Genomic DNA, 11,960 nt, shown 5'->3' on the forward strand with positions numbered 1-11,960 from the left:
AAAAGCCCAGGCTGCAATCACTGCCTTATTTCTTGTATCTATTGATAAAATCTTACATTAGAAACTCCACAAAAGAGACAACAATCATGATTTAAAAAAATTAATGACCATGCATTCTCTTTTATCATGAAGAGAAATTAATTAAAAGGATGCCACCATTAAGAGTACCTTTTTCTTATCAGTAGTACTTACAGTAACTGTCATGTTATCTCATATCAAGTGATATAATTCCACACAACTCATGCAGAAGCATGTAAAGGCCGTCCAGACAGACACAAAACTATAAACCTACACCCACTATAGAGCAGTTCAGTTCTCTTGCCTGCCTTGGTTCATGGATAAAACTAACAAAAGGAGCTATTTCATTGAGAGTTCTTCTACAGAGAAACTCCACTGCTTAAGCATTGTAAATATTTTATGTTCAGATATAACTTATTAATAACAGCAATGATTTCAGTTACAGCTCACCAGAAAAAAGCAAAAGCCGTAGTTCCTTAATGTTGCATCAAAAAGTCACTTCTCATCAGTCACTGTAGTAAATGACCACCAAGTTCAATTCATGTCTCAATCCTTTACAGTATGTCACTTTCAAAGATCCCTCCACTCCCCCATATTGCTTTTTATGTGAATATTTTGAACATTAGTAACAGCAGTTGTCTTAAGTTTCCATTTTACATGTACTAAACCTGAATTTACAGTATAAATATATATTAAAATTGTTTCAATGCCATGGCAAAGGAATGCTGGATAATGCTTTGCTTTTAGCACTGTATAATAAGGCAAAGTGCAAAAAACACTGGAAGCTAAACATCTCATTTAAAGCTTAGCTGTAGCTATACTTAATAGGAAGATATAAGCTCTTAATTCGATCACATTTTGAATCCTTGTTAATTGCTGAGATTCGTACACACAGATTCTTGCATCATCCAGTTTAAAAAAAGAAATAGACTAAAACATACTAAAAACATCGGCTAAAAGCACTAAAGCTTTATTTCCAGTTTACAAAGCTTTCATAATTGCAATTACCACCTCATGGTTTACCAGTTACAGTTCTACTGTCATACAACAAGAAGGCACCTTGCAGAATTAATAAGCCTTTCTCTTGTTCTGACCCCGTCTTCCATTGCCTAGAACTGCAAAATACCCAGGAAGATATGAGACCCTCCAGCTCTGCTGACACAGGACAATTGTCTTTAAAGGTCCCATTCCATTGGGCACTTAGGAGGAAAGGCTAATGAAATGGAAGTTGTTTTTTTAGACTTTTTAAACCTACAGTCTCTAACATTCCAGAGTCTTAATCCTCTAAACTGCCTGGCACATGCTCATAAAAAACTGTTCAGTCAGATCTAGCCATAATGTAAGGAGCCACAGATTGCATCATCCATCCTAAACTGCTCTTATCCTAAGTACCTATAGGTTGGCACAAATCAGTTAGTATAAGTAAACCTATTCTATTCAGCAGGTTCGTGCATTCACAACTGCATGTCTATGTTCTCCGAGAAAAAGCAAGTTCAGGTGCAGATTAGCGCTCAGTATTAGTAAGCCATATAGAATATAATCAAACGAAGCCATCAAGATGATAGAAAGTAGTATTAAAGATTAAAACTGTTACACTTAATATAATTTGATGTCATATTGATAAACAGGTTTTGCACCCTTGCAGAAGCACCTAAATAAACCCAGTTTCCCACACTTCATAATGATGATGTAGTAGCCGACAGTAAACTGCCTAACGTCATTCACAAGATGTTATCTTTCACAGGTGCTGGAGGAGAGGGGTGCCACCATGCTCCTGTGCCACAGAAACTACCAGGAATAACAAAAGAGCAGAGCACTCCTGCTCACTCCAGTTACCCGATCTGTAATTCAGAGCTTGGCAGCCTGATGTCTGGGTTTCTTTGCCTGTTGAATGGTCATCCCAACTGTTAGCAGGTCTGAACAGACACTGGCTGGGGAAAGATGGATTATTGTGCGCGTCGCCAGTTCAACCCACCCCAGACACTGGAGGAATAGCCCAGGCTCCTGACTAAAGCACGGAATGTCATCCATCAGTCCGTGACATCGCAGCGAGCCCATGCTGCACACCCTTTTACAATCTTAACTTTCTGAGCAGCGTACAGTGGCATGACCTGCAGCAGGGCTCTTGCTAAATAATGAAATACCACTTAAGTGTTTGTTAGTACAGATAATTAGCATGTGCTTGGACTGGGATTATGTGCTCCGATTTGTAATTCAAAATTTGAAACAGGGGTGGAAGAGCTGTACACAAAAATACAGTGGATAAAAGATCTGGGATGAGATAACTTTACTTTTATCGTTAAGACCTTTCAAGAAATTTGACATTAACAACTTCAATTAACACTCCCTAAACAGAACTAGTGGCAATTAAAAATGTTGAGAAATTATTCATACTGTAGATATTAAATGACACAGCTGTGGAAAAGGGGATAAAAAAGAAAATAGGGAAGGAAAAAACTGTTATTAAATCGATTCATGTGGTAGCCCCAATAAGTTTCCATGTTCAATCTTAATTTTTAGTTAGACCTCATTAATGGAGGAGTGAAACAAAACCACTAGCTGGTTGCTGTTTTTCAGCACCTCCCATTCTGGGGAGGACCTGCAGCCCACTGTAAATACAGGGGGTCTTTGGAGGCGTTTAGCACCAGATTGAGTAATGCGCTCTCAGTGGCTACACTCGCGCTACGCGTCATCCTCCCAGCAGGTCAGAAATCACTCCCAGCAGGGGCCCCTGTGACCGGCCAGCCCATCCATCTCAGCTGGGAAGTGGCCCAGCAGCGCGAACGTGCTTCCCACTGAGAGGCAAGGAGGCAGGATCATTTATCACATTAACAGAGCCCTGGACGACATACGAGAGGCATGGAGAAGTCTTTACATGGGAGCGGGTGGAGCCCCCTTTCACTCAGAGAAACATGCAACAGAAATTCATTTCATTTACTGGACCGCAGCATAGCATAACATAACATACTACATGAAAAGATGCACGCAACAACTGATCTAAGGGTATTTTCTGGCATAATAAGACTTGGGGGCAGCAGCCATTATTTTTCAGGAGTTCAAACCTTTATTTATGTTCTCTGCATTTCTCCGTTTCTCTGTTCTCTGTTTTTCTTAGTCCTAAGTGGTTAAAAACACAATCTGTCAGTTAGGAAGCAATATGTTTACATCCCAGGTAGACTGGGCAGTCACTTACAGCTTACATCGTATTTCTTCATTACTGAAGGCTTTTAATTCCTCACAGGATGTACAACAGAATAAACAAGTTCAAAGAACGGTTTGAGATATTCGATCTTTTCATCACTGACCAACTTTTGGCTCCTGTTCAAAACACATCCTCAGACATCATATGGTCGTTCAGCTCTCACCTGCATGCTTCAGTGTGTCCTTGACTCAGACTGGCTGTGTGGTTTCCTTGGTGCTCCTCTTCTCCGTTAACATGGATTGTACTGCTGCCAACAGGCTGTCTCTGTAGCTGCTTGGTTTGCACTGTCTGTACACTGTTTTAGATTTTACCATTTCCATTTGCCTGCTTGTGTTGCTTTATTTTATTTTTCAATTAGATTGCTGTAAGCACAAGATTCTTACTTTTGACTTCACATATAGAAGTGAATCACGAAAGAGCAACTTGCTTCACTAAACAGGAAATGATAAAGAGGCATGGAAAGAGACCAATAACAGAAGGAGCTGAAGAGAGGCCTTAAATAATCCTCAGGAAGGTGTGCAGCCTCACAAAAGAATACAAAAATGTGAACAAAATTTGACTTCGATGTTATTCACTGTAAAGATGCAGTATTTACTTTAATGTGTGAAAATTCTAGAAAATGTTCAATATATTTTTTTCACTAAATGCCAGAATATTTTGATTTTTGTAGTTAAAGTTAATCATGGCATTAATCCACCATTATTAAGAGGTAGCATTTTGACCTTTATGAATAATGGTCTAAGGTACTTAATGCTACATATATTCCCCAGGGTTTCGGAGAGCAGAACCACTACTGTTTTCAGAAGCTGCGGTCCAGTCTTACTCCCCATCCAGTTCACTAGACCACTTCTGAGCTGTTGATACAGGCATATAGAAAAGACTGTATGCAGAAAGTCACATGCACCAACATAGTGAGGCATTAACAAATTTAGAACAAGGGACAGAGAAACATGCCTATATAAAACGTCTTTCCATGGTTCAGTGGCTAAAAAGCCTGCATTTTAAAATTCCAATTTTACAGCCTCTTTGTTTTTCCACCTTTACTTGTTCTGACAGCTTTGATATGCACACTGCTCTTGTGGCCCTTTGGGAAATTCTGCTTTTATGCGACACATCCTTTAGATCACATATTTCATGCATCCATTTTCTAATCGCTAGTTCCACCTCAGGGTCGCAGGACAGTCAGAGCCTACGCTGGCAAGCAATGGGCTCAAGGCAGGGTACACCCCGGATTTGATGCCAGTCCTTTGCAGGACACACGCAAAGACATACACACTCACACTCAGAGCAGGGCCAATTTTTCCGGAAGCAAATTAACGTACCGCTATGTTTTTGAACTGTGGTAAACATGGAGAGAACATACAAACTCCACACAGATAGCACCCCAAGGACTGGGAAATGAACCCAGGGTCCCAGCTTGGCGAGGCAGCAATGCTGACTATCATAAGACTTTATTGGCCATATACAATTTTTTGCACTAGGAATTTGTCTTTTCACATACCACAGCTTGCTCTCCATGAGACACACAGGCGGGGAGAGAGAAGTGTGGGGGCAGCCATTTATACAGTGCCCCTGATAGCCCCCTTTCATTATTTCGGAGCAGGGCCTTGCTCAGGGGCCCAACGGAGTAGGATTCGCGGGATTTGAACCGGCACAGATCCTTAGCCACAGAGCCACCGCTCCATGTATTCAGGCCCGGACTTTCTGTCACTCCTGAAGAGATGCATATAAACTATTCATTTTCTTGTTGACCGTGTTAATCCAACTTGGACTGTTTACAGTAAAATGTAGCCATAACAACATAGTATATGTACTCAACTTCACCTGAAAACACATATTATTCAGGCAAACTTTCTCATAAGCAGACTCACTGTCCACAGCTGTGTCAAATGTGTGAAATGGTGTTGGTACCTGTATATGAAGAGCTGGAATGTTACTCTCATCTGAAATCACAGAGGTTTCGATTCATACGGTAAACAAACACTAAAAGGAAGACGAGTGCTCTTTAAATTGTTTTCCACATTCCGGGACAGTGATGGCAGCTCCCATGATGGCCACACTGAGCTATCTGTCTGTCATCTGTGACCTCTCTGACACCTGTCATCCCCACTCTGTCTCTCAGCACAGACAGACTGGGCTCTGTCCACTGATATCACATCTCTTCTTCTCATTGTTGTCCATATAGCCAACAATGCTTATATGCCCTGTACCACTACTGATGCTCTCCACTCACAAATGGAAGCCCTTGCTTATGAAGTGAAACCCCTCAAAATAGGAAATTCTCTTCACACATGTAGTATTTGACATTTAGTGGCAAGATAAGATATACACATTATTTCATTAACATTGCCTAAAGGGTATTACATTTAATTCCATCACACCACTTCTTATCACTAGTCTTGCATATATTATAAAAATCTTTGCTTATCCCTCCCCCCACACCCGTACTTGTACTGTACCCACTTCACATCTCAGATGACAAGCACTACTCTGACCAGGAGTCAGCTCGGCAGCAGAAAGCCTTCCTGAAAGATTCCTGAAATGTTACAAGAAGATCTCAGACCTGAGAAATATCTGGGAAATTTAACATCCCATGACCTCACGTGACCAACCCCCCCCCCCCGTGGCCTGAAAGTCTCACCTGTTGATGGCACTACGAACACACATGGCTGCCAACTGCCTGTGTTTCTCAACTTTGTCAGCCAGGATTATGCTGCAAGCAAACAGAGGCTTCTGTCTCCAGAGAGAGGGGTTTATAGTCTAAACAGCATTAGGGAAATTAGTTCAGATTGAGCTCACCAGGAGGGGAAGGGTGATTTACATGCAGCCTGGCAGGAAGGAAATGGGAAATTAGCGCCACGCAGGGCACTGGGAGCTGTCAAGTGCTTCCTGGTCAGTGGAGGGTGTGAAGTCTGCCACCAAGGCACCCATTCGGCCTCATGGCAGCTTCCTCACACTCTGACCCCAGAATGGGCTCTGGCCATTTCCAAGCCTGATTTCCCAATACACCGTGGTTCGACGGTGATTGGGTATTGTACTGCTGCCAAACCTGGAGACCGACGGTTCTGACTATCTGTACCCTGACAGGAGATCATGCACAGAATATAAAGATAAAACTTGCAAGATTTAAGGAGATGTGAGGGGGCAACACATTTTAAAGAAGGATTGAAAGAAGTCTTGTTAAGCTGGACTTAAAATACATACAGTATAATGCAGCCACAGTGCTTCAATTACAAATATGTTTTATGTATGGTGACATTCACAGAACGGTAGCCTCCCATTTAACACAATGACATCACCAGAAACTGCAGATTTCAGCTGTTCTTCATGTTAAGTTTCCACACTTGTTACATACAGACTGACAAAAGCAGCATTACTACGTGCCTGACATCCGATTTCATCACACGCAACCACATTGCCAGGGTCTATCTCTTCACAAATCGCAGTTATTAATTGAAACCACAGGGTGGAGGAGGGTTGTATACATGCACAAAACCACTGTCTTTTTGGTTTCTTTTGGATATATACAAGCAACTCATGTCACACATAATGTCATGTCAATGGAGCTCCATTTTCATGCAGTTAAAAGGAAACACTTCAAATGAACTCTCAAATCCTTTCTATGCTTCCGCCAAACCTCAGTGTTACATAACACTTTCCAGCTGCAAACAAGGACAGCATGTAAAAGATTTGGTATTCCAAAAAGCAATTCAGCCATCGCTCTCATTGCAAACAATCTGTGTGTCAGGTTTGTTGACCACATAGTAAATTTTTCAACTGTAAACTGAAAGCTGTTTAGGAACTGATGCTCTTGTCTCGGCATGGCGCAAACAAAGAGAAGTTAAGCAGACAATAATGCTTTTGGGAACAAATGGAAATGTTTTATGTGTTATGGCAGCAGTGACAACTTTGCATGAGATAATACACCTCAGCACAAACTGCAAATCTGACAGCCCTTGACATTTGTCTTACTCATCATTGCCTTGTGTCTTCAAGTGTAGAAAGTCACAAGATTTTTGCTTTCTTCTCAAAGTGCCAACAGTACGTTTATATACAAGTCAGCATTTTGACATAACAGAAGCTCAGTTTTTACAATCCTCAAAGTAATCACAGGAACAGAAAACCAGACTAACAGGGAACTCGCCAGTCCAGTCATGTTCTTATAGCAAGAAACCGCACATTACAAAAATGAACAGTTGCAAAAAACATGAAAACACTCCTCACATAAGAATATTTTTTATCCTAAGGCAATTAACCACTGGTTGAAAATACTACCACTTCACATGGTAAGCTTGAATCCAAGTCATGTCACTAGCTAACCAAGAGAGGGACTATTCAGACAGTTATACACAGTCTAAAAAGCACAGCCAAAGTTGGGATAGGATTAGCTGGTCAGGATTGTGTTGGCGTTATGGCAAACAGCAACTTCCTGAGCACCAATAAGGTTGCAGTGATATCAGTGAGAGCAGCACCATTCCTCCATTCAGCACCGACTCTCCTGTTGGGCACTATGGAGCTTCCAACATATCCAGTAATGAGTCACCCTGCAGGTGGGGATGTTAGAGGAGCATGTTTGCAACTCATTCTCTTTCACAGGAATCATCATCTCAGATCCACAATTACAGATTGGTTAGGTATATAATAAAAAAAATCCATTTAAAAATGCAAGTGAATCAATTCTAGGACAAACTAATTTTTTATTTTGAAAAACAGAGCAGGCATTTCACTGAAAGGGAATTTCAGTTGCTTTCATGTGGTAATTAGTGGGCTCTACCAGTATTTAAAATTCATCCAAGTTAACTATATAAAAGACTTTGGAGCCATGACTGTAAGGTTTGAGTTAATAACCCTCCTGGATTCTGGAGTGACTTGGTGGTGATTTATCCTTTGAAAGGAATGCTGTAAAGGGCTGGGATCCCTACTATAACCTTTTACCCTCACCAGATGTTCCCTCAGAAAACACGACAACGCTCATCCCTAAATCCCCATACAAACATATCAAATGGCTACAATCTGGTTGTGACTGGACTAGTAATGGAAATGAGACAGATTTCATACAAGAGTCACAGCTCTACAAAAGGCTGCTACAACTTTTTTTTTTAAAAAACACCCACAAACAGAGAGACGTGGCCAGTTCTGACTGTACACGCTATTGTGAAATTAGAACAGGAAAGCCTGTTGGTTAACTGGAATTGAAATAAATTGCTTGTCATCTGCAGATCTGGAAGTGTAACTGGCTCCAGCAGCCTCTGAAAGATAGGATATCATTCGATGGACTTTGATAGCATCAGATCTAAGAGGGATAAAGACTGTTTATGAGTATGGCAATTACAGCTGGGCAAAGATGCTTATGCCAGGAATCCAAGACAGCATCACCCCACCCCACCCAAAGCCTCATGTGACCGACAGAATCAGACAGAGCAGTATCAGTAATACAGACTTGGACTGCAGCTCAGGACAGTGGAATCAGATCTGGTTAAATTTGTAAATTATTTCGGAAAAGAGATTTCAAACCCAAAACCTAAGAGAGATAGGTCTCCCTCAAACAGATATCACAACAGTCAGCATATGTTACAGTTATTCTTGGGTAGAAGCCCAGCACTAAAGGAAAGGGGGTGTCAACATTAAGAGCAAAGTGAGCTTGCAGAGTTAGAAGAGGAAATTTATGTCATCTTCTGGCATGGGGCCACTCTGTAACACGTCCCACTATCTCTCACCTTTCACAAAACGTGCATTCGCAGCCATCCATCCATTATCAGAAAAACTTAGTGTCACGGCAACCCAGAAAGTCAGAAACACAGGTCACAAGGTGGGCCTACATTCAGGATAGGAATGTTCCCAGAACATTGCAGGGCAGATACACAGGTACACAATGCTACTGTGCATTTCAAGTCTAATTCAAGCTAAAAGCTTGTAAGTTTCCTGACAGAAGACCATAGACTTCCATTCAAATATTTTGGTACTAGGCTAGCAATAGTAAATGACAATGTAACAATGACAGGGATATTTGTTTAACCTGAAGGTTAATAATGAACTTTATTTAAACTTATTGTTGTTTCTACAGCAGAACTGAGTTCAATCAGCAGTATACAATTAGTAAAGGACAGCAAAGGAAGACCTGGATGCAGTAAAGAACTGGATTTATAAATGCGAGATTGGTTATGATTTTAAAACTTTGAGCAGTTAAACAGAACATAAACTGTGAATTAAGCATTAATTTGAAAAAAAAAACTATTTGAGTTAATTATCTTTAGTGTAGACACCAGTAAAACAGACTAATCTCATGGAATTTATTGGATGAGATATTTGTATTACAATCAACTTAATGCAATTCTAGGTATACTCTAATTACAAAAGAAATATTGGTTCTAATTTTGAATCTATGTTATTTAGGCATCACATCCATGTTTTTATATTAATACAACACAAACAACTGAGTAATTTATACAAGATTATAGTGAAGTTTCCTTCACATTGTTCCGAAACCACAGAACAAAATCCTAAATTACATTGCACCGAAGCACAGCAGTGAAGTAAATACGTTCACATTTACATGTAAATCATTTTAATTGGTACAATTGCCTGTTTCGATGGAATTATCTGACAACTGTTGGGTGCCCAAAAGTTCCTGTCGTAAGAAGAGTACATAAAACATTCAAGTTAAGCTACATGGAAGTCATGATAAACTCGAGAAGGACTTACCGTTTTGCAAAATCGGTCATTTCACCAAGAGGTCCAACAAACAGCAAAACACAAACCTAGATAAAAGACATAAAAAGTCGATTTAAATTAAGTGTACGCTGTCTTCAAAATTCAGTAATGTTCTGACAAATTGTATCACAAGCGATATTATTTAACTCTATTTTGACATAAACTTGAAAAAGAAAAAAACGTACTAATTTTAACTACGCAGAGGCCACTTTTGCAGTTTGGCGTAATTTTAATGGCAAAAATACATTTTAAGTCATGCGTGGATCAGAGTCCAACAATTCAGCTATATCCGGTTTATTTAGAATATACATTTTCGGCATTTCGTGCTTAATAGGATTCAATTATTTTCTGTCGCATGCTACAATATTGACAAACGGCGTTTACTGTAAACAATTTTGGTAGACGCTGTTTAGTTATTAAACTTTTTTAATTGTTTAAAAGTTACTTTTAAACTAACAAATAGCACAATCCATGTGCGGGGCGTGTGGCGTTATTGTTGTATTGTTTTATTTTTCAAACTAAAGCACCTTATTATTCTAAAACACAAATTTCCTTCGTTCCAGGTGTAACCTACCTTCGAATTAAAATTTGCTGAAACAGGTGAAGAGACTTCGCATGCGCACTGACAGCAAATTGAACGTGGGAAACTAAAAATGGAAGGTTTTGAAGAAGAAGCGACGACCTGTTTAAAGCCTAAAATAGCTGCTGACAGTGAAATAAAACTGACAGTATCAGCAAATTCAAAGTAGTGATAACCTTTAGATCGTCATATTTTCTCACATCTAAGTTGTATGTGAATTTATTGTTGGGGACGCTTTTAGTCAAAACTTTATGTAAACAACAATAAATTCTACAAGACACCGACACTACATAATAGTTCCAGAGATCAGTTTACATCCGTTTAATTCAACAGAATGCTAGATGTTTTTTTACTGAGACAGTTGACCATTTTTTGTGGTAAAACGTACTGTAGAACCTTAGTCTTTGACAAATTCATGTTAAAGAATGTGCTGGTGTGGGGGTTCAGAGCCTGTGTGATGGAAATGGTCATCTTTGTACATCCATGTCTGCTTGCACACGCATATGGATATTTATTGCATTAGGGAACTTCTGGCAATTGAAATAAAATAGTGAAATTCATCTCATAATTTTTCCAAGTTGGAAATCTATGATACTCCAAACTGAAAATATTTAAGATCCTGTTTCAAGGTAGTGTACCTGTGATGGACTTGATTAAAGGTGAAGAATCTGTAACCCACTTTTGCATGTCAGGATAGAAGCAAAGACTAATGAGAAAGGCAGTGTCTCCAGGAATGGAGCTCAGGACCTCAATCTAAAGAAAGCGAGCCTGTGTCTTTGTGGTAGCTCCCTCAAGTTACCCTCTGAAGTCCTTGCCCGGTCTCTTTGCATGCTGCCTAATGGCATAGAGGCTATGCACTCACTGGGGAAAAAAGCAGGCCATGAACCATGGGCATGGTTTCAGCCCAACAGCTTTGACAGTCCCAGCCAATATTTTTCACTGTTTAGCGTGCATGAATTCTTGATTCGATGAGCCTTAATTGATTTCATTCTCTTCAGCACTGGCTGTCTGTCAGCAGGCCGCTTTCACTTTTCAGGCAGCCTTGGCTGTTTAGCTTATTACCCTGCTTGTAAGGGAAGTGCAATAGGTGGCACTGTCCTTCTGTTCACCTTTAATATGACGCCGTGGGCTCCACGTGGCCACGATGCAAAGCAGAACAACACCCAGAAAAAGTGCCAAATAATTATCACTGGCAGCTGCAGAGAAATGAGAAATGTTTGCAGTAATGGGGTGTGCTGTTGTCTATATATTACATGTAATTTTTTTTTTGCTGTTGATTTCCTTTTTTATCTTAAATCTGCGCATCTTTTGGTAGGAATCTGCAGATTAATTGTGTATAGAAGTCTTTTTTTTTTAAATGTGTCCCTTGCAATGTTCACACAATATTTTTAAAATCACATCTAGCCTGGAAACAGTGCAGATGTGATGTAGATGTAACTTGCAGTCCTT

General features: G+C 40.0%; 1 long non-coding RNA gene across 4 annotated transcripts in view; it reads right to left on the reverse strand.

The window, feature by feature from the left end:
* The window catches only part of LOC148641748 (uncharacterized), a 198,724-nt gene extending 188,019 nt beyond the window's left edge, over positions 1-10,705 (reverse strand). For 2 of the 4 annotated variants that reach the window (XR_015929824.1, XR_015929825.1), the window contains exons 1-2: positions 10,506-10,705; positions 9,923-9,978 (exon numbers count right to left, since the gene is read on the reverse strand). This is a non-coding gene — a long non-coding RNA (uncharacterized LOC148641748). Of the gene's footprint in view, positions 1-9,922; positions 9,979-10,116; positions 10,304-10,505 lie in introns of those variants that run through there. The other 2 variants (XR_015929826.1, XR_015929827.1) reach the window with 2 other exon arrangements.
* Positions 10,706-11,960: the final 1,255 nt, after the last annotated feature.

This window comes from Lepisosteus platostomus, chromosome 24, assembly GCF_059453375.1.
Source record: "Lepisosteus platostomus isolate fLepPlt1 chromosome 24, fLepPlt1.hap1, whole genome shotgun sequence".
NCBI lineage: Eukaryota > Metazoa > Chordata > Actinopteri > Semionotiformes > Lepisosteidae > Lepisosteus > Lepisosteus platostomus.